Below are 23,060 nucleotides of genomic sequence, written 5' to 3'. Positions count from 1 at the left end.
AAATTAAAAAAAAAAAAAAGAAGAAAAAGTACTTATTGAACATTTACTCTATTCACCCATCTTTTCAAACATTCATTCATTCCAAAAACATTTCTGAGCTCAAGATTATGCTGAGGTCAGTGAGGGGTCCTACCGAGAAATAGAAAGCAGGCTCCTTGAGTTCAAGAAACTCAAACTTTGACTGGAAAATAATAAATTAGAAAAGAATAGAATTATAAAATGGAAGCCATCACACCTTCTTGACTGTGCTGTGGGAGTTAAGTGGGTAAGCCTGCAAGCTTGGCCTCTGGCCCCAGGCAGACTTAATGGGTAGCCCGACTAGAGTTGTATCTTACATGGGGAGAGAGGCAGAGTCAGCCAATCTACTATGAATCTTGGAAGCATGGGTTTTAGGTCCCCTCACCTAGAAGAGCTTCTTCCAAGGGTCTGTACCTAATTTTATTTTTCTTGTCTATAGAGCCCCCCCCACCCTCCGCAAATTGCATAAACTTCAAGACCCACAAACCCTGGATTATCTCTCATGGAGGACTGAGTTTTAAAGTCAGAAGATAAAGTAGGAACTGACAAGCTCATGCCTCGCAGCATGCTCCTGGAAAGCACACAGGAGAGGTGAAGAATCAGGATACCCTGAGATCTGAAAGGAAGGTATGAATCAAGTCAAGCTGAACAGTGGAGCAAGAATTTGAAAGTTGGAAGCCTCTTGGACTAAGAGAAAAGATAAAGGTGCCAGGTGGTGAGGAATGTGAGGGCAGGGAACTATACTTTAAACAGAATACTCATACAATTTTCACATTACATGTGCAAGAATAGTGTATAATGCATAATGGTGGAACCATGTTTGGAGTCACACTGATCTGGGCTCTACTTATTTGAACTCCATGACTTAGGACAGGTCAAGGAACATCTTAGAATTTCAGTTTCATTTGTAAATGATAATAGTAATACTTATCTCGAAAGTATTACTTTTGAAATTTTAGGTTATAAAATTAGGGAGATATTTTTCTGAAAATGATTTGTAAACTGTAAAGAGTTCTGTTTACCAATATTGGTTCTAATTCATTTTACTCACAATGTAGAAAGAATGTCCTTGTTCACCAAAATGATAATAGTGGAAGGACCCTTAGAGGGAAAACAAACAAAGAAACAAACAAACCCAGCTCTGGTACTCTCAGAGTAAAAATTCCAGCTTATTACATACTTGTGAGCAATTCCCTAATTTCTCCAATCCTCAGTTTCTCTATCTAAATCATGAAAGTTATTATACTTTGCCTTTAAACACCAGTGAGGTAATATCTTGATCAGATTTATCTTTAAGTTCCTTGGGAGGAAATAAATGAAAATATCCAATTCACTTTCCTTATTCGGACCTTTACTAGAATTTGGAAAGGAGACTCTCTCAAGCCTTTGAGCAACAGGGAAGACCGCTGAGTGCCACAACCCACCTTGGGCTGGACTGTAATGAGAAGGACATTGATTGAGTGCTAGCTGTTGGACATATGGTTTTGCCTCACCCTCGTAACAGGCTAGTATGTTTGACATTACGGCTTATATTATACAGATGAGGAAAACGGGGCTCAGAATATTTGAGCAAATACTTCAGTTCCCACCTCTAGTAAATGGAGGAGCAGAACGTCAGACCCAGATCAATACTGGAACCTCCTTTTCCTGGTGTCCCCAGTTGACCTGCAGCTCCTTTGTGTCCAGGACAAGGAGGATTGAACCTATGTTCTACAGGAAGTCAGGCCTGTGACAGGTAAGATGACATGAGGCTAAGCCTCTTATAGACTCCGGCACAGTGTGAAATTGCTAGTTATTATTTTTAAAGCAGAGAGAAACTTTCCACCCATGCACTTACACAGGCAGTTGGCTTCAAGGTCTGATGGTTTTTGTCACCCTTGCCTTTTCTAGATCAGTGTCCAAAGTAAGAGACTCTGTCTTCCTGTATGTTGTGGCTGTTTCTGTTAAGCAGTGTCTTCAAAGGTCTAATGAAGGAGGCCACCATGGTGCCTGCATGTCACAGAAAGAATGTGGGCTCACATCTTCACAATGGCAGAGATGGGTACAAAAGCAAAGACCACATCAATTTTGGAGCATTTCCACCTGTGATGTTTGACATCCTTCAGGCACGGTCTGAGAGAGGGACTGGACCAGCATCTTTTGAACATTGTATTGTGGGGGAAAGACACAGATATGAGGAGCTCTTCCCCCTGCAGATACACCTGTGGCACGAGCCACCCTTCCCCCATCCCCTAAGGCAGAGTCTCCTTTCCATCCCGTGCACACCCTTGTTGGTTTATAGGTCCCCACTATTAGATGAGTAATAAACAGTAGGATATAAGCTTCCCTTCTGGCCAATCCCAGAGCTAAAGTAACATGTTCAAACACCCTGTTATTATTATTACCAATGATAATAAGAGGAATAATGAGCAAGAATTGCTTTTATTAAATAAATCAGGAAAATGCACTTTACAACATGTTCCAGAGACATGTCAAGAGGCTCTCTAAATGTCTGGATGGTGTTGGAGCTTGCGTTGCTCACCATTATGAGGGAGTTTTTCTACAATTACTGGTCTCTCAACAGCAGGTTAGGACTCATCTTATAAATATATAATAACATAAACAGGCTTTCTGTTTATCAACTACTATCTTATAAGTGTGTGCTTTCCTCCTATAAATCCCCTTTTTTAATAGGTGCATTTTTGAAATGATACCATAATTGAAGCCATTTAAAGACTAAGATATTTAACCCTGATCTGTTGCTATTTTTGTCAGTTTTGGAATTAAAAGGGAAATCTTAGTTTCCTCAGCTCTGTAACCTTCTTTAGGGTCAAGTGCAGTGATCTGAGCATGCCAAGCATGCCATAAAGGTACCCAGTAAGTGTTTTTTTTTTTTTGAGTGAATGAATAACTACAGAGATCTTGTAGTTCATCTACATCACTCTCTTGCATTCTAGGTTCTATCTGAAACTATCCTAGAAAGGTAGCAATAATAATGTAGGAGAAGGGAGCCTGGCTGACTCAGTTGGTAGAGCATGAGACTCTTGATGTCGGAGTTGTGAGTTTGAGCTCCATGTTGGGTGTAGAGATTACTTAAAAATAAATCTTCAAATAATAACAATAATGTAGGAAAGCACACAGCTTGAGAACAAATTTGTCCACCATTGGAATTCAGTATTTGGTGTGCTTGGTGTATTTTCTTTTTAAGTTGGCTTTGCACCCAGCGCAGAGCCCAATGTGGAGCTCAAACTGATGACTCTAAGATCATGACCTAAGCTGAGACCAAGAGTCAGACGCTCAACCAACTGAACCACCCAGGTGCTCTGTGCCTAGTGTATTTGACATTTGGAATAGATCATTTTTTATACACTCCCTCCCTCTATTCCTCAAAATTATTTCCCATAATACTCATTTTCTTGATTAGTTCTCCAGTTTTAAAATAATTTTAAAAAGATAAACAATAATAAAGATATCCAAATTTAGTAACTTACTTTATTCATGGTCCGAAATGAACTGTTACCAAAATACTATACCTCGCAGTTCACACTGTGTTCCACTGTTTTAGAATTTAAACACAAATAAGACTCTAAATCCTTGCTGCCTCTACACTCACTGCTCTGTTACTTTTTCCAGTGTGTGGGGTTTTATTCAGTGCCATCAAGCAATTCTCCAGTTCTCAGTGGGCACTGACTGGGTGTCCCGCAAATTTAGCTCAATTCTAACACTGTCTGGAGATAGTAGAGGTTCCATGAATAAGAACTCAGCCCCACAGTACTTACCCCACTTTGGATGCCAATCTCAGGTTCAGATTATTACCTGTGCTTCAAACCAACTGGCTATAAAACAGAGGTACCTACGACCCCCCTCCTTGGGTTTGATTAATTTGCTAGAGGAGCACAGAACCCAGGACACCAGTTTTCTTACTAGATACTGGTTTATGGCCAGGGATGTTAAAGATATGAATCTACAGCTGGATAAAGAAATACATTGGGTGAGGTCCAGAAGGATCTTTAACACTGGAGCTTCTGTGCCAGTAGAGTTTGGGAAGTGCCATTCTCCCAGCTCATGGATGCATTCTGGTTCAGCAGCTTGGAAAACCTCTGAAACCCTCCTTTTTTTGTTTTTTTTTTGTGTAGGCGCTATTACATAGGCATGATTGATTAAATCTTTGGTCATTGGTGATTGCTTCAACCTCCAGCCTCACTCCCCAGAGGTATAGGAGGAAGCAGTGGGAAGGAAAATTCCAACCCTCAAAGCCTGGTTGGTTTCCTTGGCAACCAGCCCCCAGCCTTGAGGGTTTCCAAAAGTTACCTCATTAACATAAACCCAGTTGTAGTGGGAAGGTGCTTGTTATGAATAACAAGACACCCATTTCACCTTTATGGCTCTGAAGTGATTTCAGGAACTGAGGACAAAAGACCAAATATTGTAACAAAAGATGCTCCCATTGCTCTTATCTGCTCCAGAAATTCCAAGTGTTTGGGGAACTGAGCCAGCAACTGTGGACAAAGACCAAAATATAGATGTATCACACCGTTTATTTCAAATAAATGGTTTAAATGTGAGAAGATATGATACCACATGGAGCAAAGATATGACGTGTGTCTGGAGGAGAGTTCCAACAACTCTGAGCCATTCTGCCCTTGCAAACATACCCTTGGAAACAGTCCTGTGGCTGAGTCCTCAGGGGTAGGGTGGGTCAGGGCAACAGGATTGTATAACTGGGAGTTTCGGAAATTAACTGCCATATAGAATACAGTGTTCACTAAAAATGGGTTAATTTGGATCATGTAAGTGTGTGTCTGTGTGCATAAACTCAGCAGTAATCATAGCAACTAATTAGAACTGAGACCAATATGAGGTTTGGTGGGGGCCGGGAGCATTTTCTCAATGACTTTCTTTTGAACTGCAGGCACATGTTACGTCGACTGACTTCAGTTTCATTACTGTTTTTAAATTCTCTACTGAAAATGCTCCCCATTATTGCTTCCTAGTCAGCAGTCCATTGTCAGAAAACTCACAGTAACAGAATTAGGGGGAACAAGTGTGATCTAGTGGCAGGGCCTACCCCCTGAGGGGAGGTGCGTTTCTCAGTGCAGCAGGACCTTCACCTCTGCCTAATGACAAAACTAAATCAATTTAGTGGTGAGTCTGATGTCCTTTATGCAAGGGAAAATATCCCATGATTGGGGCGGAAGGTAATAGTGCCTCACAGGCAGGGGACACTTCCCGAGGCATCTGGGACAAGTCTGAGTTTTATAGAACCTGAGAAGAGGTTCTATAGGCAGAAATGGCACAATCAGCTAATAGGTCCTATTTTCCAGGGTAAGACGAGCTAGCTAAAGTTGAGCTGAAGGGTTGTGACTGGAGTATGTTCCATTCCCTTTGATAGGTGTTTCCCCAAAGGACAGGCTGACTCGGGTTTAGGCTTGTGACCTGGGCCAGGCCCCTAGGGTGGCCTCCATTTTGTGAGTCCAGACATATGAATTAACTTTACCCGCTCTCACACTGATGTCCCTGCCCCCAGGAACTCATATCTGAGTCCAGCAGGGTTGAGGTGGTGATAACAGGAAGGGCCACTAATTAAACCCTAAATAACTCAGTTTGGTCCTTCTGATGAGGGAGCATAAGGCAGGCTGAGGGCAAAGTACAAGCTAGCACACACCTCTTCCCACCAGGTAGAATATGTGTGATATTCCTCAGGCACTCCTGGCTGCCCAAGAACAAAGGAAAAGAAAGGAAACAAATGGTTAACTGATAGAGATCCCAGTTATACAGGACATGAGTCTCCATCAGTTTACAAATATCTGAGTAAATTACAAGAAAAAGGCAATCTTCTCAATCGCTTAATATACAGAAACCTGTAGACTCAGTTTCATGGAGCCCTAACATCACCTTCCCCTCCATAGAGATATGGGGAACAAAGGCAAGACGAAAATGGCAGGTAAAATTAAATTTCCTTATAACCTGCAGCCCATGGACAAATACTTGAGGCAAAAACAGAGTATAACTTTTCTCCAGGCACTCCCTACTGTCTTAATGTCAATGCTTTGCTAGAGGGGAAAACCTTAGTTTGACAATAGCTAGGACTTCAGTAATCTGGGAGTCTTTAGCGTATGAAATTCCCTTTAAGAAACGTCCTCTTGACTTTACCTCCCCCTACTTCATAGTATATAACCAGTCACTCTGCACAACCCCAGTGCTGCTTTTTATGCGCACGGGTCCTGTGCCTGTGCTTTAATAAAGTTACCTTTTTGCAAAAGATGTCTTCAATAATTCTTTTTTCTGAACCCCACCATCACCTCAAAACCCCATCAGTTCTCAACAGAGTATTTACCCCAAAGTAACAGGACTCATTTTGCCCCCTCACTGTAGAAGGCCACATGGCTGAGGACCTGTTGTACCATGCAGTACTCAGTGCCCAGCAGAGGGTGACAAGCACAAGAGCAAATAGCCCAGGTAATCAGTGACCACAGCAGTGACCTGGTGGGCACTCCACTGAAGCATGGGTTACATGCGTAATTACAATGGTAAGTAAGATCTCTGTGGTCTTGCTGCTGTTTGGAAGAAAAAGTTGTCCACTTGTCTTCGAGATTCTTTGGGCTGGTCTAAGAATTAAATTGACATGAGACATTACAGGAGAAAATTAAATTTAATTACAGACAAACTAGGGCTCCATAAGAGTCTGGGGCTCACAGACAGTCGGACAGTTAAGGCTTATAGGCCATCAAGAACTAAGGAGAAGGAGGTAGGAGTCTGGGACTTCACAAGGGAAGGAAGACAATTCATAAGAAGATGAAAAAGGCCGTTTGGTAAACAAATGTTCACTGGACTCTACAGAAGCATTGGGACCCATAGAGGAATTTTAACAAATAGACTTTGCTAAATTCTTGTTTGCCACACCTAGATCATAAGATATTGTAGTTCTCTGTGGTGATAGCTTCCCTTCTCTTTAGTTAGAGGAGGTCCTCTAACTGAATTTTTTGGGGAAGTTAGGGGGAAGGAAGGTCAAAGTGTCTTCCTGAGTCTTCTGTTTATTAAAAATAATTAACCTAAAATAATCCACATGCCAAAGATACATGTTTTGGGGTGGCAATATTTTTTCCTACCCTGTTAAAAACAAAAACTTCCACAGACTTTACCTTCTGTTGGGCTTCCAGTAACTCTGTAAGGTGGATACCATCATTATCAACCCTGTTTCATCTCCTAAAAACTCAGACCCAGAGAAAATAATCACCTTTCCCAAGGTCATATGGCAAAGACTTGAACCCTGTTCTTTTTAAGCTTTTGTTTTTCTGAGTGACTCTTGTGGACTTGAGCAGAGCTGGCAAAGAAGGAACCAAGAAATGTGTACAAAAAATTTTGATATTACACAGCTTGTAAATATGGAACGTCAGAGGCCAGAAGTGAAAACTAAGCTTCTTAAAAAAAAACAAAAACAAAAAACAAAAAACTTTTAGGGGCACCTGAGTGACTCAGTCGGTTGAGTGGCCGTCTCTTGGTTTTGGCTCAGGTTATGATCTCATAGTTCACAAGTTCAAGTACTATGTCGGGCTCTGTGAGGGCAGTAATTGGGATTCTCTCTCTCTCCCTCTCTGTCCCTCCCCTGGTCATGCTTTCTCTGTCTCTCTCAAAATAAATAAATAAACTTTAGACAAATAAATAAATACAAACTAACTTTTTAAAAATGAGGTATAACCTCATAGAGTGAAGTGCACAAATCTAAGTGTATAGCAGGTGACTTTAAGCTTTGAATCCCATATGGATCAAGATAGAAAGCATTTCCAGCACCCTAGCAGGACAGACTTATCCAGGGTTATACTGATTCTTTCTCAAAAGATTAAAGTGTTTTTTCTCTTATTCTGGCATTTACTATACCAAACAACATATAAGACTGATATTTTTCATAAAATTAATTTGTTTTTGTAATTAACTGAGAAAAAGTGACACATTCCACCTTCAAACCTCTGTCCTTGTTGCCTGCAATGAGCTGTCCCCAGATATTTACCTGCTTTGCTCCCCATCTCAACCTCCATCACATACTCAAACCCCTTCTCTGTGAGGCTTCCTCCGAGCAGACTACTTAAAATTACAAGCCCCAACCTTACATTCCACATTCTACCTGCTGCTTTATTTTATTCCACAGCACTTTCCACTATCTGACATTGTCTACACTTTCCTTACTTGTTTATTCTCCACCTCTCCTCCACCACCTCTTTGAATACAAGGCTGTTGGGCCATGCTGTTTGCTCCTGTATCTCTGCCCCCTCCAACAGTATTCTCACCCACTTAGTATCTGTTCAGTAAATATTTGTTTGAAGAAATGAATATAATGTAGCCTGACCCAAAAGACTGAAAACTTAAGCAAATGACTGAAAACTTAGTTTGCACATTCACTTCTTTTTTATTTTTAAAATTTTTAATGTTTATTTTCGAAAGAGAGAGAAAGAAAGACAGAGTGCAAGTGGTGGAGGGACAGAGAGAGGGGGAGTCACAGAGTTCGAAGTAGGCTCCAGGCTCTGAGGTATCAGCACAGAGCCCAACACGGGGCTTGAATGCACAAACCCATGAGAATATGACCTGAGCTGAAGCCGGACGCTTAACTGACTGAGCCACCCAGGCACCCCCGGAAGCTGTATTTATTACACTGTTCTCAGAGTCCTATTAATACTACATAATTCAAACCTTAGCAAGGAAGCTGGCGTTGGTCCTATCCCCATGCCTGCAGCTATAAAGAAGTGCATTGTAAATGAGCAATTATATTTCTTAAAGTTCCTTAAACCCATACTCATCTCTGTGATTACATCCCATATTACTGGGAAAAGATAAGAGTTAATAGTGCTGCAGCCAAATGCCTTTAAGATACACCTGCCAATGGAAATTTCTCACAATGGTGGATGTAAACAAGGCCGAGTCATTTTTTGGAGATTCCCGCCAGATTTATCTTCAGGCCATGTGACTATCTACTGTTCTTCACCTCGCAGGAGGGCTCTTTTACCTGTAGATTCAGGATCTCCATGTTTATCAGCATGACTGGGTGGACTGTGAGGTCTTTCTTCTAAGACACCCGAGTTGGAGCAAGAAGGAGCCAGGAGAACACTCCTGACCAGCTGTTGTAGATGCTTTGAATTCCACTGTAGCTTTATTCCTTGGTGTGGCTTTCTTCTTTCTTAGTCTGCAGGAGGTTATCAGTCCTTTATACCTTAATGTGAATGAGTTTTTCAGCTCCTTTCAGAAGAGCAGGGGAGAGGAGAAGAGGGGAAAAAGAGTGGGGAGTAATGAGGGAAAGGTGCCAACTGGGAAGAAGAAACCTACTGAAAGAAATTCAGGCTGAGAGCTGCCAGATTTATTCCTTGTAGGTCTGGTTCTGAGTCCAGGGTGGAAGTCTGAGCTCAGGCTGGACACACAGCCCCCTCTGTGACCTGTCAGCATTTTTTTTTTTTTTTAATTTCATGGCTGCTCAGAAGAGGTTGCTGTCCACTGCCCACAGTTTATTGATACTTTTCTCACATTCGGCATTTCTCAGAGACTGGAGGCTCCAAGGTAAGCCTGGACGCTGAAGACACTGTGTTCATAAACTGAGGCTGTATGCAAACAAACAAAACAAAAGATGAATGAAGTATTCTAATCTAGGTTTCAGCTGTGTGTGAATCTGACTATTGCTGTTGAAATTTTTTCCTTGCAGGTGATTAGACCTCAGTGGAACCTAAAGACGGTTTTTGCTTTTTCACTTATAGCTGCATGGACTACACAGTGCAATTGACTGCCATGTAGTAAATATTTGGACCAGTAATTCATGACTTTATTCAATAAATATTTCCTGAGTGCTTTCTATGTGTAAAACATAGGATAGGAGGCTACTTTGGTGAACAAGACAGAGAAGGCCCCCACTCCTGGAATTTGCATTCCTGAGGGTGGGTGGAGGGGAGAAAGACAACCAAAAAAAGTAAAAATAAATAAGAAAATTGTAGATCCTGATAGTGCCGTAAAGAAAATAGAGTCTGGTGATAAGAGGGCCTGTGTGTATTGACGATGTGATAGGCTGGTCAGGAAAATCCTCCCTGAGAACAGGGCATTTAAGCTTAGGCCTGAAATCTGAGGACAGTACAGATGTGTGTGTACAAAGAAATGGCATGTTCAAGGGCTCTGAGACAGGATCAGCTTGGTTGGTATCATTAGGGACTTGAAAGATTATTGTACTTAGATCACAGAGAGAGAGAGATGCAAAGAGGCAAGAGATGAGATCAGAGAGGTGGGCCAAATCCTTAAGACCTTGTTGGCATGGGAAGAAGTACTCAACACAGGGAGATGACAGTGGGTGGTTTTAGAGCAGAGGGTTTTAGAGCATGATGTTGTAATCTCACAGTGAGATTGGGAAAAAAAATACACTCCAGTTAACTGCTTCCTGTGTTTCAAAGATGCTTACTAAATATCTGCTGAAAGAATGAATTCATGAAGGAAGAAAGTACTCACAGAAGAGAGCCTAAGACTCATAGAAAGGACATTGGCCTCCACCTGGAGCTGGAAGAAGAGCTGTGATGCTTGTTGGTTGTATGACCCTGGGTCATTCATGGAACCCCTTTGAATCTCAGTGTTGTCATCTGTAGAATGGGGTAATAGCTCCCTGAACTATTCCTGTAAGGTGTAGTGAGGATCGGAGGACAAATGTGCAAAATGCATATAGAGAGAGTGACAGATGATGATGGAGACGGTGATGATAAGTTTTTGGTCGTGTTAAGCCACAGTGGGATGCTTGATGTTAACCTCAAACCTTCAATATTCATGAATTATCTTCCAGCTTTGTTTGGAGTCTATTATACTTCTCAGCCTGTACTCTTGTCAGGTGGGGGGCTTCCAGTCCTGCCTTTGTTTATCCTCGAGGGCCTCGAGAGAGAACCCCTAGCTCCTGTACAAAATACAAATCCCTTGTCCTTGCTTTGGCACCAAACAGCAGACAAAATGCTTTCAGATGGAGTGCCTGGATGGCTCAGTCGGTTAAGCATCCGACTTCGGCTCAGGTCATGATCTCCCAGTCCGTGGGTTCGAGCCCCACATCAGGCTCTGTGCTGACAGCTCAGAGCGTGGAGCCTGCTTCAGACTCTGTGTGTCCCTCTATCTCTGCCCCTCCCCTGCTTGTGCTCTGTCTCTCTTGCTCTCAAAAATAAATAAACATCAAGAAAAATGCTTTCAGAATGCTATCTTAATTTGATGCTGGCAACTCTGTGCAGGAGACAGGTCAGGTTTGATTTCTCCAACCAGAAGTATGCATCTACCCTGCCTCCCTTCACTAGACTCATGTCTATTCTCAGCTGTGCCTTTCCAAATGAACAAGTCCTCAAATTTTTTGTTGTCTTATTAGAGACACTAACCCTAGCGAGGGTGATGGGTTTATATTTTCTGGGAAAGAAATTCTGTAAACTCTTCCTAAGTGTTTCTGTGTTTCACAGCCTGTCAGGCAGCCCTTCTCTCTAATCTGAATCCCTGTGGCTACAGTTACAGCCCCTGTGCTCCAGTGGCACGTCTTTGGATGCCCTCAGGGGCAGTGTAGCCTTCCGGCACCAAGATGTTTGTATTGACTCAGCCTTGCAGATTGTCAGAGTAGGAAGGAGTCTTGAAGATCAGCAGTCCCATCTTCTTGGTTGACCGATGGGAAACCTAAGGCCTGACATGACATGGCCCCTGAGTGGCAGACACAGAATTAGAACCAGCCTTCTTGGGCCCAATCAAATGTTCGTGGTCCTGTTGTACGCTGCATGTATAGCACTTCCTCCCCAAGCCACCAGGATCAGTGGCTAAGGACATGGCAAGCTTTCAGTGTCAATAGTATAGTGTAAATGAGTATAATATAAATAGTATAGTATAAATGGAGTATAGTTCTCTATTTTGCTGGAGAACTGTTAGATGACCCTTCTAGATTCCTGCTGGTGGAGGGCTTCAGAATGAGGAAACAGAGACAAAGCCAACCGAAGCAAAAACTATTGGTGGGCATTCTTGGGACTGAGTAGTCTGCTCCCCAGGGACGTGGTGTGGTACAGTGGAAAAGAAAGTCTCTGGACTCAGGCAGTCCTTTTCAAAGGTCTCTTTGCTTATTTACAAACTGTCGTATCCCTATTTGAGTTTCCGTGTTCTTGTCTGTGAATTAAGGATGAGACTCATGGAGTACTTTGAAGGATTAAATCCACTTCTGCACCATGCTGTAGCTCCAGTTCCCTCTATAATTTGGGTTGTGCCTCTCCAGCTTCCAGCCAGGGTTGGGGTTTGGGGTAGATGGACTCAGAAGACCAAGAGGAAAAGAAAGAAATCTTAGTTATCAAACAGCTCTCACAAACCAGACTTTGCTGAGCTATTTTCAACAAATCAGACACCCTTGAATTCTGTTGCCCTTGAAATCCAGAAAGGTATGAAAATCAAGGGGGAACATGCTGGGGACAAAATGCTTTTTGGGTTCTGCCAGCTCAAGCTCCTGTGGAAAGTAAATTCATGAAAGATGTCTGACTGAACCTCAGGCCTGGCTGGCTTCCCCACCCACCGCAGGAGCTCAGCTGGCCAGCCGGCCCACAGGAGGAGAACCCAGCATGGCCTCCACCACCGACTCTCAGTTGCCCACACCCATGGCTACCCAGAGCCAAGAGAGGCTAGGGGAGACAAGGTCACACTGCACAAAAAGGTTTACAACTCAATTCCTTGAAATATACATATGCCAAATGCTCTAGTTTCCCAAAGTTCACCAGTCAGTTGAGATGCACTAACGTCCCTCATCAGGGGATACAGGGATATTAAAAACTTCAGAATTTTTATGAATGTTTTGGCTTTTTCCAGGTGGAGGTAGGCAATGGACCTACCTTCAGCCACTTTCTCTAAGGTCATATTAAAATGGATTTGCATTCCCTAAGCACACATTTATTTTGTAAGGAGTGGGGTAAGGATGGACGAGAAGCCTCTGTTAAGGGCATAGGGGAGTATTTACCCTCAGATCAAGTGAGATGCCCATCTTCTGACTTAGGGTTGACCAGTTACTTGGAACCTTGGCGTGAGCAGGCAGAATTTATAAGAGGGGCCCCTATGCTTCATTGCATGGCTCTCTGTCTTAGTTGCTACCCATGCAGGTCCCCTCCATCTTCCATCCCTCATGAACGAGCACAGGGGAAAAGAGAAGTACATTTCTTCCCTAAGAAATTCCCTAACTGGTCCTAGGCTTTACTGGGATATAGAGAGCATTGTGAAATGACTTACAATCTGCTTTTCTTTTTTTTTTTTTTTTAATGTATTTAAATCCAAGTTAGTTAACATACAGTGTAGTTGGTTTCAGGAGTAGAAGTTGATGATTCATCACTTACTTATAGCAACCAATGTTCATCCTAACAAGTGCCCTCCTTAATGCCCATCACCCATCCAGCCCATCCCCCCACCCACTTCCCCTCCTGGAACCCTCAGTTTGTTCTCTGTATTTAAGAGTCTCTTACAGTTTGCCTCCCTCTCTCTTTTTATCTTATTTTTCCTTCCATTCCCGTATGTTCTTCTGTTTTGTTTTTTAAATTCCACATATGAGTGAAGTCATATGATATTTGTCTTTCTGTGACTGATGTATTTCGCTCAGCATAATACACTGTAGTTCCATCCACATAGTTGCAAATGGCAAGATTTCATTCTTTTTGATCACCGAGTAACATTCCAGTGTGTGTGTGTGTGTGTGTGTGTGTGTGTGTGTGTGTGTATACATATACATACCACATCTTCTTTATCCATTTGGGATCTTTCCATAATTTGGCTATTGTTGATAGCACGGCTATAAACATTGGGGTGCTTGTGCCCCTTTGAATCAGCACTTTTGTATCCTTTGGATAAATACCTAGCAATGTAATTGCTGGGTCCTAGGGTAGTTCTATTTTTAATTTTTTGAGGAACCTCCATACTGTTTTCCAGGGTGGCTGCACCATTCTGTGTCCCCACCAACAGTGCAATCCTTGCCAACATCTGTTGTTTCCTGTGTTGTTCATTTTAGCCAGAATCTGCTGTTCTTGTCTACCTTCTTCACCCTTTTATGTTTTGAATCAGTGGCACTCATTCCAGTAGGTTGCTCGACACTCACACCCCCCCACCCCATGCTTATAGTACATAAACGCACATAAACAGTCTAGGGGGGAAGAGAAAGAATGCCTTAAGGATATTAAGAGAAAGCATCCGTACTTCTTGGGTGTTGAATTCACCTGGGAAGCAACCCCATTTCCCACAGGTCAGTTTTTGGGTGTGTCTTCACTGGGGGAAAAATTAAGTTAACAAGAACAATGCCCCCTTCTTAAAGAAGCAGGAGCTATTTAAGGCAGCCCAGTGTATACTAGGGGGAAGTGTTTTGTAAACCACCGGACTCAGAAACGACAGAAGTTGATGGATAACTCTGCATTAAGTTTGGAGTGGGATCTTGCACCTCTCCTGTCTCCATCTCCCACCCTCCCTCCCCTTCTGTGCATCCCTGATTCCCTACTGGCACCAATCTGTGTGTCTCCCTCCAGTGAGGCAAGGGGTAGAAAACGGTGGGAGAGTCCTTATAGGAAATTTAACCCCAGGACCCTTTCCACCAGAGAGGCGAGGCATTGTCTAAACAATCTGTCACATGAAAGATTGGGCTCTGTCCTCTGTGTTAGGGAGTGCTAACAGAGCATCATCTGTAAAGGGGTTGAGAAATCCCTTTTATCTAGGTCTGTTTCTTTTAAGCAGTTCTACTACTCAGGATACCTTTCTGGTGAAAATATTCTGAATGCCCACTGCCTGCTTCTTATTCATTTGCGGAAGGGGGGATCCTTTCCACATCCCATCCCACCCAAGCTAAATAGTTGCTTGTCTACTGGCCCAGAAAAGGGGACCATAAACTGCACCAAAAAGCAAACTGCACATTTCGTTAGACTTCTGGAGTGGAAAGGACAGGGCTGACCTACGTTTACATGGACAAGTGCATTTCTGCAAAGTTGAAAGGCAGCATGGTAGTGGAAGACCAAAGACTTAGGAGTCAGCCGGGACTGAGTTAGATCCTATCTCCACTGCTTAAAAAGCTGTGTGCCTTTGGGCAAATGATTCCCTCTTTAAATACTTTCAATGCATGTTTGTTGTGAGGATTAAAGATAATGCATGCAAAGTGCCCGGAACATAGTACATACCAAATAAATGATAATTATAGCAATCTTCATTGAGTTATTTGCAACACGTTCTTCCACAGGCCATTATTACGTATGTGCTATTAATTAATTTATGTAGGCAGTTAATAAATACTGACTTATAAAAAATTATTGAACAATAATGAGATTAATAAGGAAAGAACTATGTCAAAAACCCTGAACTTTGAATTTCAGTTGAAAACATGAAACACTGATCATTGGATTCTGACTACAGCGTTCTCCAGTGATTCCTGCTTGAAGGTGAGGGTACCGTGAAGGGCAAAGAAGGCAGGGGCTCCCCTCTCTGGACAAAGGTCAGGTCAGCACCTCTGTCTGCCGGTCATTTGTTTCAGATACACATCCTGTGAGCTGTAATAGAACCTAAGTTTCTTCAAAAAAAATTTTTTTAATGTTTATTTATTTTGAGAAACAGAGACAGAACGTGAGCAGGGGAGGGACAGAGAGAGAGAGAGAGAGAGGGAGACACAGAATCTGAAGCAGGCTCTAGGCTCTGAGCTGTTAGAACAGAGCCCATTTGGGGCTTGAACTCATGAGCTGTGAGATCATGACCCGAGCCAAAGTCGGATGCTTAACCGTCTGAGCCACCCAGGCACCCCTAGAATCTAAGTTTCTTGAGACCAGGAACTATGGAATTACTGCTTAGAATTCAGCGGCCACTGACTGCCTGGAGAAACTGCCTTGTTTATTGATAGTTGGCTAAACAAGCCCAGAACCTCTGAAGTAGCTGTATTTGGGTCAAGTCACATCCTTCATTAAAGAATTTAAGGGGATGAAAATTGAAATTTGTAAGGGAACTGCCCATGGGAAGATGGACACTTTTGTCTTCTACTTTGTTTGTTTCTTTGTTTTTAAACATCTTCAGAGAAAAGAAGGAAGGAATATGGCGAAGGAGTCTCAGTTGTCATTGTGGGGCCCCTGGGCTCAAACTAACCAATGTATAACTTCCAACTCAGCGAAGTGGTATGAAGGAAAGGAGACCGTTCTGTGAAAGCCTATGTAGCAGCGGCTGTTGATTGCCTCTTCAATACCCAGTCTCCTTCTCTCTCTCTCTCTCTTTTTAAACGTTTATTTTAGAGAGAGAGAGAGAGAGAGACAGAGAGAGAGAGAGAGGCATAGTGGAAGCAGGGGAGAGGCAGAAGAGGGAGACACAGAATCCAAGGCGGGCTCCAGGGTCTGAGATGTTAGCACAGAGGCCAATGCAGGGCTCGAGCTCACGAACAGCACAGGGAGATCATGACCTGAGCCGGTCTGACACTTAACCCACTGAGCCACCCAGGTACTCCTCCCCTTCTCTTTACTCGTTGAATCCTTATTTAGTTAGAGGGGATAGTAGGCCTGGCTGGAATTTTATTTTCCCTAGACTCTCCTGAAGACGGGTGTGGCTGTTAATTAATTTGGGGGCAATAAGGTAGAGTAAAAGTTCTTGGGTAGGACTTCTGGGAATTTTCTCTAATAGGGGGTAGGTGTTGTGATGGCCAGAGCTCCAGGAAGCCCTTTAATAAACCTGAGGAGAGGGGCACCTGGGTGGCTCGGTAGGCTAAGCATCCGACTCTTGGTTTCGGCTCAGGTCATGATCTCATGAGTATGAGCCCCGCATCAGGCTCTGTGCTAATGGCATGGAGCCTACTTGGGATTCTCTCTCTCCTTCTCTCTCTGCCCTTCCACTGGCTTGCACTCTCTCTTAAAAATACATAAATAAACAAACATTAAAAAAAAAAACAATAAACCTGAGGAACAGGGCTCTGCACCAGCATACATAGTAGTGCTCCCACCAGTAGTGCTCCCACCACCTGTCCTGGGCTGCTTGTTTCATGAGAGGAAAGATTCCCTGCCCCCCATAAGATGATCCCCCCAACCATCTTGTTTAAGCCACTATTTGGGGGAGAGGGTCTTTGTTGCTTAAGGATGAATGAAATTCCTAGTTGATAAAGCAATTTAGCATAGAAACCTGACCCAGGTGGGAAGGGTGGCACATGCCACGGATGGGAGGCAAGTAGCCCAGAGAGGTGTTGGAGAAGGGATCAGCCTAGGAAGAGGCGCCATGGGGAAACAGAGTGTGTTTAGGAACTGGAAGGCTAGTGCAGGTAGGAGGCAGAATCTGAAGGAGAACAGTGGAGAGGGATGACGCAGGAGTGGGCTGGGCCCATACCACACCAGTCTTTGGACATTTTCCTGGGAGCCACAGGAAACAACAGAAGAGTTAGAAGCTGGGGGCGGGGGGAGGTGGGTGGGTTATGATCATTTTTGGAGAGGTCATGTTAGCAGCATGGAGGAGAAAGGAGCTGGATGCCAGGACACCAGTGTCTGTACTTTGCAGCCCAGCAAGGGCTAGATGTGATAGATGCAGATTGTAGCCTGGATGAGCATCTAACAGTTGAGGAAAGTGAACAGATCTGCAAGCCCTTTAGGAGACAAAATTAATAATAGCCTTTGGAAGTCTATTGCCGATGAAGGAGGGAGAGAGAAGACAGTTTCAAGGATCACTCACAAGTTCTGTCCTTTGATACTCTGTTGATTTATTCATGCACATTGTAGACACTATTCTTGCTTGCTTGGCATCTTTTTTCTTCCTTCCTTCCTGGAACTATTAGAACCTGCTTGTCATGACAGGAGCCCACAGGACTAGACACTTTCCCAGCAGTTAAGGCAGGGGCATGGGACCTGGATCTGGCCAGTGGACTGGGACTGTAGCATGTTTGCTTTGTATTGCTTCTATAGACCATCATCCCCATTTTATTTTAAGGTGAAGAGTTTAGGATTTGGGCTCAGACTGTCTTGGTTAAGTCCTGACTTTCTCATTCGCCATGTATAATCTTTAATATATCACTTAGTTTCGATTTTCTTGTATGGAATATGGATAACATTGCTCCCAGGAAAATGTCCCCAAATAATGCCCAACTCTCAGATTTGCTGAGGATTTAATAAGATAGCAGATGTAAAAGTACTTTAAAAAGTAAAGTGTTACAAATACAAATATCATGGTTTCTACTAACATTGATTAAAAAAAGAAGAAATATTTGGATCATTTCCGCTCTTGGTAGCAAAAATTAATAATAGTAGTTACCATTTACTGTGCCAAGACATGATATACTTTACAAGTATTGTGTTTTTATTTACTTTTTATTTTTTTAGAGAGCAAGAGAGAGTACACGCAGGCACTAGAGGGAGAAAGAGAATCCCAAGCAGGCACAGAGCCTGACGCGGGCCTCATTCTCACCACCCTGAGATTATGACCTGAGCTGAAATCAAGAGTCAGACGCTCAACCAACTGAGCCACCCAGGTGCCCCAATATTATCTAGTTTTAAGCTTCACCACAACCTTTTTTTTTTTTTAATTTTTTTAAAACATTTATTTATTTTTGAGACAGAGAGAGAGACAGAGCATGAACGGGGGAGGGTCAGAGAGAGAGGGAGACACAGAATCTGAAACAGGCTCCAAGCTCCGAGCTGTCAGCACAGAGCCCAACGCGGGGCTCAAACTCACGGACCGCGAGATCATGACCTGAGCTGAAGTTGGCTGCTTAACCGACTGAGCCACCCAGGTGCCCCTACCACAAGCTTTAAGATAGAGACCACTCTCCCAATTTTTCAAGTGAGAAAATTAAAAATCAAAAAGATCACATAATTCTCAAAGTCACAGTTAGGAAATGAGAGAAGCAGGATTTGAACCAAGGCTGTCTGATGTCAAACTCTTCAACAGTACCCTGTAGTGTGCCTGTGCCTCAGGTCCCGTTTCTGGTAGTACTATCTTGTCTCTGTGTGTGATACCTTCATTTCCTCTGTGATCTGCATTTACAACTTATCTTATTTTCAAATGACAGAGTTGTGCTTCCAGATAGAATTGATGTTGCTAGCACACCCATGATACACATAATGTGTATATCAAATTGTTATTCTAAGTAATATGTTCTTACCTTAACCTTATGTGGCCTTTTTTCTTCCAAGCACTTAACATCACCTGCTATTGTATTATATGTCTACTTAATTACCAAATTATGATCTGGTGGCCCAACTGGAAGGTAAGCTCCTTGAAGGCAGGGGTTTCATCCATCTTGTTCTGTCCTGCACGTGCCAGGGTTCAGAACAGTGCCAGGCACACAGTGGGCACAGTATATATTTGTCAAATGAACGAATGAATAAGGTTTGAAATGGCTCATGTACATTGCTTTATCCTGTCTCCTGTCTCCTGACTACACTTATGGAAAAGCTGACTGAGTTAGAGGAGCCCTTGAAAGTTTGAAGAGTCAGAGTTGTTCTCAGTAGACAGGAGGCAGTATCGAAAGGCCTTGGGAGGTGTTTTCAAATCGACTGCCTTTCTGTTCAATTTTCCCCTCTCTTTCCCACCCCCGTTTCCCCCTCCTCTAGTGGACAGGAGCTATCTGAGGGCAGGGACCTCTTCTTAGTCATATTTGGTATCCCACACCCAGTACTTTTGCAGGTACTCAATGAGTGGGCAGGAACTAGTGAATTACACTCAGGTTCTTGGTCTCCTTACCATATGCTGCCACCGCCTGGCCCACTATAGCTCAATCTACAGGTCCTTGAGGACCCAAACTGCCTGTCTCAGAGCTGGTTCAAGACAGAGTCAGGTGTAGGGGAGATGGGGATCTCTCCAGCCAGGGTTTATGATATTAGCTATGCATGCAGGGCCAGGAGGCCAGGGGGAACTAGCAGGGAGGTGAGGAGTGGGGGGAGGTCTGTTCTGGCAGAGGGACAGTGGCATGCACACCAGGTCCCACCCACTGTTGTCACCTAGGAGTGATAGAAATTCTGTTACGCATATCTTCCGCTAAATAGTTAGGGATCCACAGATTAGAAGGGAAGGGATTAAAGTCGAGTTCAGACTAGGTTTGAATGTCACCTCTGTCACACACAGGCAGTTTCTTAGCTCACCCGACCTCAAGCACTTCCTCTGCGGAATGGAGACAAGCGTACCTCAACCTACGACTCACCTCATTGGGTTCTTCGAAATGAAATGAGAAAACATATATGGGGACTTAGCACAGTAGTGAAACTTAGAACCACTCAAAAAATCACTGTTAAATTGCCTTCAAACTATAAAATCCTGTGCTCATGAAGGGGATTATTAGATACATAGAGGGAGGCTACCCCAGGTCCAGGAAAGGACCTCTCCCAAGCCTCACTCCCTTGGCCCTACCCAGATGCTTCACATTCCAGCCTCTGGCCCTTTGGGAACCTCTGTTGAAATGCAGATTTTATCTAGTGCTGTTTAATGGCATTCATTCAAGTTATTAGCACCTTAACTCTAATCAGATTAACCTCTGCTGGAAAAGGAGTCTTGGGCCTGAGAAATGTGAATGAGGGAAAAGGTAGTGTGAGGGGTTCACACCACCCTGAGGTCCTTAACCCTTGGCTGGCCTGGGAGGACTTAGAGTGGTGACTAAAGAGGCTGGAGGAGCTGGAGGCATACAGCAGGAAGGGGACTGAAGCAACATGGCACCCTGCATGCTTGCCCTTGCTGTTGGGATGATCAGCTGGAGACTTGTTTACAAAGCCTGAAGGAGTTCACAGTGGTTTGGGTCATTCTGAAGTTTCTCAATCAACTACTTGGGGCGCCTGGGTGGTTCAGTCAGTTAAGCATCCGACTCTTGATTTCACCTCAGGATCGGGCCCCGCAGTGGGCTCTGAGCTGAGCAATGAACCTGCTTGGGATTCTCTGTCTGCCCTTCCCCCACCCCCCTCATGCTCTCTCTCTCTCTCTCTCTCTCTCTCTCTCTCTCGAATAAATAAATAATTACATAAATAAACAACAAAAAAAGTTTCAACTACTCTTCTGAGGAAAATGAGGAGAAGTGGAGGGAGGGACTGCTGATGGGGAGAATTTTTTTAGAGTGGATTTACAAAACAACTGAGCAGAAAGCACAGAGTTCCCATATAACCTCCCCCCCCCCTGCTCAGTTTCCCATATAATTAACATGTTGCACTGGTGTCATACGTTTGTTCTAACTGATGAACCAGTATGGATACAGGATTATTAACTGAAATTCATGGTTTGTTGTGTTGTACAACCTGTGGGTTTTGCTGAATGTACAATGTCATGAATCCACCACACCTGTATCATACAGAATAGTTCCACTGCCCTAAAGTCCCCTAGATGTAGGACTCCTTATTCTCACAGAGGGTGGAAAGCATGGATGTAGGGTTGAGCTTGTTTTGGAAAGGGTGAATTTGTACAGAGATCCACAGGTAAGGATGCCGAACCCGGGGATGGGGTGGCGGGAGATCCAGCCCGACTTGTGGGGGCCCCTCAGGGGCTGGAGGTGGGGCTGGCTCAGCACCTTGGGGTGTGATGGAACTGTCTCTATTTCCCTCCCCTTTCCTTTTCCTGTCCTCCCTGCCTTTCTTTTGTTAATACTTTCTCTTTTCAGGTTTTAAATATTTTGATAGGCCCTTTATAAAAGACTCAGAGGTCCTTTGTTGATGGTTATTAACCTTGACTGTACATTTGAATCACCTACAGAAGGGTTTTTTTTTGCTTTTTTGTTTTTTTTAATCCTGGTGCCTGGGGTCCACCCTGGTTTGGTTAAATCAGATTTCCTGGTGGGGTGAGGCCCAGGTTCACGTGTGGATTCAGAATCTCCCCAGGTGATCTGATGCTCCGTGCAGCCCGGGTGGCCAGCCTGTTCCATGTAATATGCCTATAGTGGCTCCAGATGCTCAGGGGGGGCTCCTTCCAGAGGTCCCACCATAAGACAGGGGGAGATCATGAATGTCTCTACCACGTAAGAGGCTGTGGACAGAATACTTCACATTTTCACGTGTGTTCGCAAAAAGGCAGGTACAACATGTGAGAGCAACATGGTTCAAAATACTGAAAAACTAGAAAAACCTAAATGTGCACTAATGTGCACGATTGCATAAAAGCGGCAGCCCTGTACTCTGGAGCACCATACAGCACTCCGAATGAATGAGACACACTCCCTGTATGAATATACAGGGCGATATTCAAAATATGCAAAGCCTGTTTGAGCATGGGAGCTGACTGGTCAGAGCAGAAGCCTACCCAGCGGGGACAGGAGCCAGCCCTGTCACTGCATGGGTACACCGGGGTGAACATCAGCTTTGCTGACACAGGAGAAACATCTCCAGGGTGTTGTTAAGTGGAAAACGCCAGTACCAGAACAGCATGAAGAGTGTGATCCTCTTTATGTAAATAAAAAACAAGCACTAAAAATAGGCATACATATACATATTGGACAGTAAGTGCAGAGGAAAAAGCCAGGAAAGAGACACAAGGCTGCAAATACAGTCACCCCCCACCCCCCCACCCCCTCAAACCCCGGAAGGGACTAGGCCTGGGGCTGGTTTGGGGACAGTGATGGGGATTTTTAACATTTTGTTGATGTAATTCTGTATTATTTTAATTTTTTAGGGTGAACATTTGTTCATGTATCATATGTGAAATGAAAAAAAATAGATAATTTTTTTATGAGGGAAAAAAATGCCTGTGAGCTCACAGTTCTGGGTTCTGTCGCTTATTAACAGGGCTTCCTACCTTACCTTTCTGCACCTCAGTTTCCCCATCTAGGACATGGCCATAGTGTGATTTCACACGCCACAGGGTTGTAGAGAAGATCAGATGAATGGAGACATAGGATCCTGGGTATGGATGAAAATGTGTATACGAAGAGGCATGGAGAAGGCTGCCTTCCTTCATGAGATGAAAATGGAAAGGATTTACTTTTGAGCAATTTCTACCAAGAGTGAATGAAAATGGCCAATATGAAACTAGCTGCATGGGGACGGAAAGCTGTGTGCCACGGGGGGATTCAGTGGCGACATTTCCCATTTCTAGCTGAGCCACCCCTTTCCCATCTGTCCGTTTATTTGTTGATTCATCCATTCCCCAGATACTTACTAAGCAAGTGTTAC

The 23,060-nt window shown here is 43.6% G+C and overlaps 1 long non-coding RNA gene across 5 annotated transcripts in view; it reads left to right on the top strand.

Annotated features, from left to right (window-relative positions):
• The window catches only part of LOC123591186, a 66,339-nt gene extending 63,865 nt beyond the window's left edge, over positions 1-2,474 (top strand). For 3 of the 5 annotated variants that reach the window (XR_006709153.1, XR_006709157.1, XR_006709154.1), the window contains one exon: positions 458-2,474. This is a non-coding gene — a long non-coding RNA (uncharacterized LOC123591186). The remainder of the gene's footprint in view (positions 1-457) is intronic. The other 2 variants (XR_006709156.1, XR_006709155.1) reach the window with 2 other exon arrangements.
• Positions 2,475-23,060: the final 20,586 nt, after the last annotated feature.

Source organism: Leopardus geoffroyi, chromosome B4 (assembly GCF_018350155.1).
Source record: "Leopardus geoffroyi isolate Oge1 chromosome B4, O.geoffroyi_Oge1_pat1.0, whole genome shotgun sequence".
Lineage (NCBI taxonomy): Eukaryota > Metazoa > Chordata > Mammalia > Carnivora > Felidae > Leopardus > Leopardus geoffroyi.
Note: the sequence above shows the minus strand (reverse complement) of the source record. Positions and strands in the feature narration are given on the sequence as shown.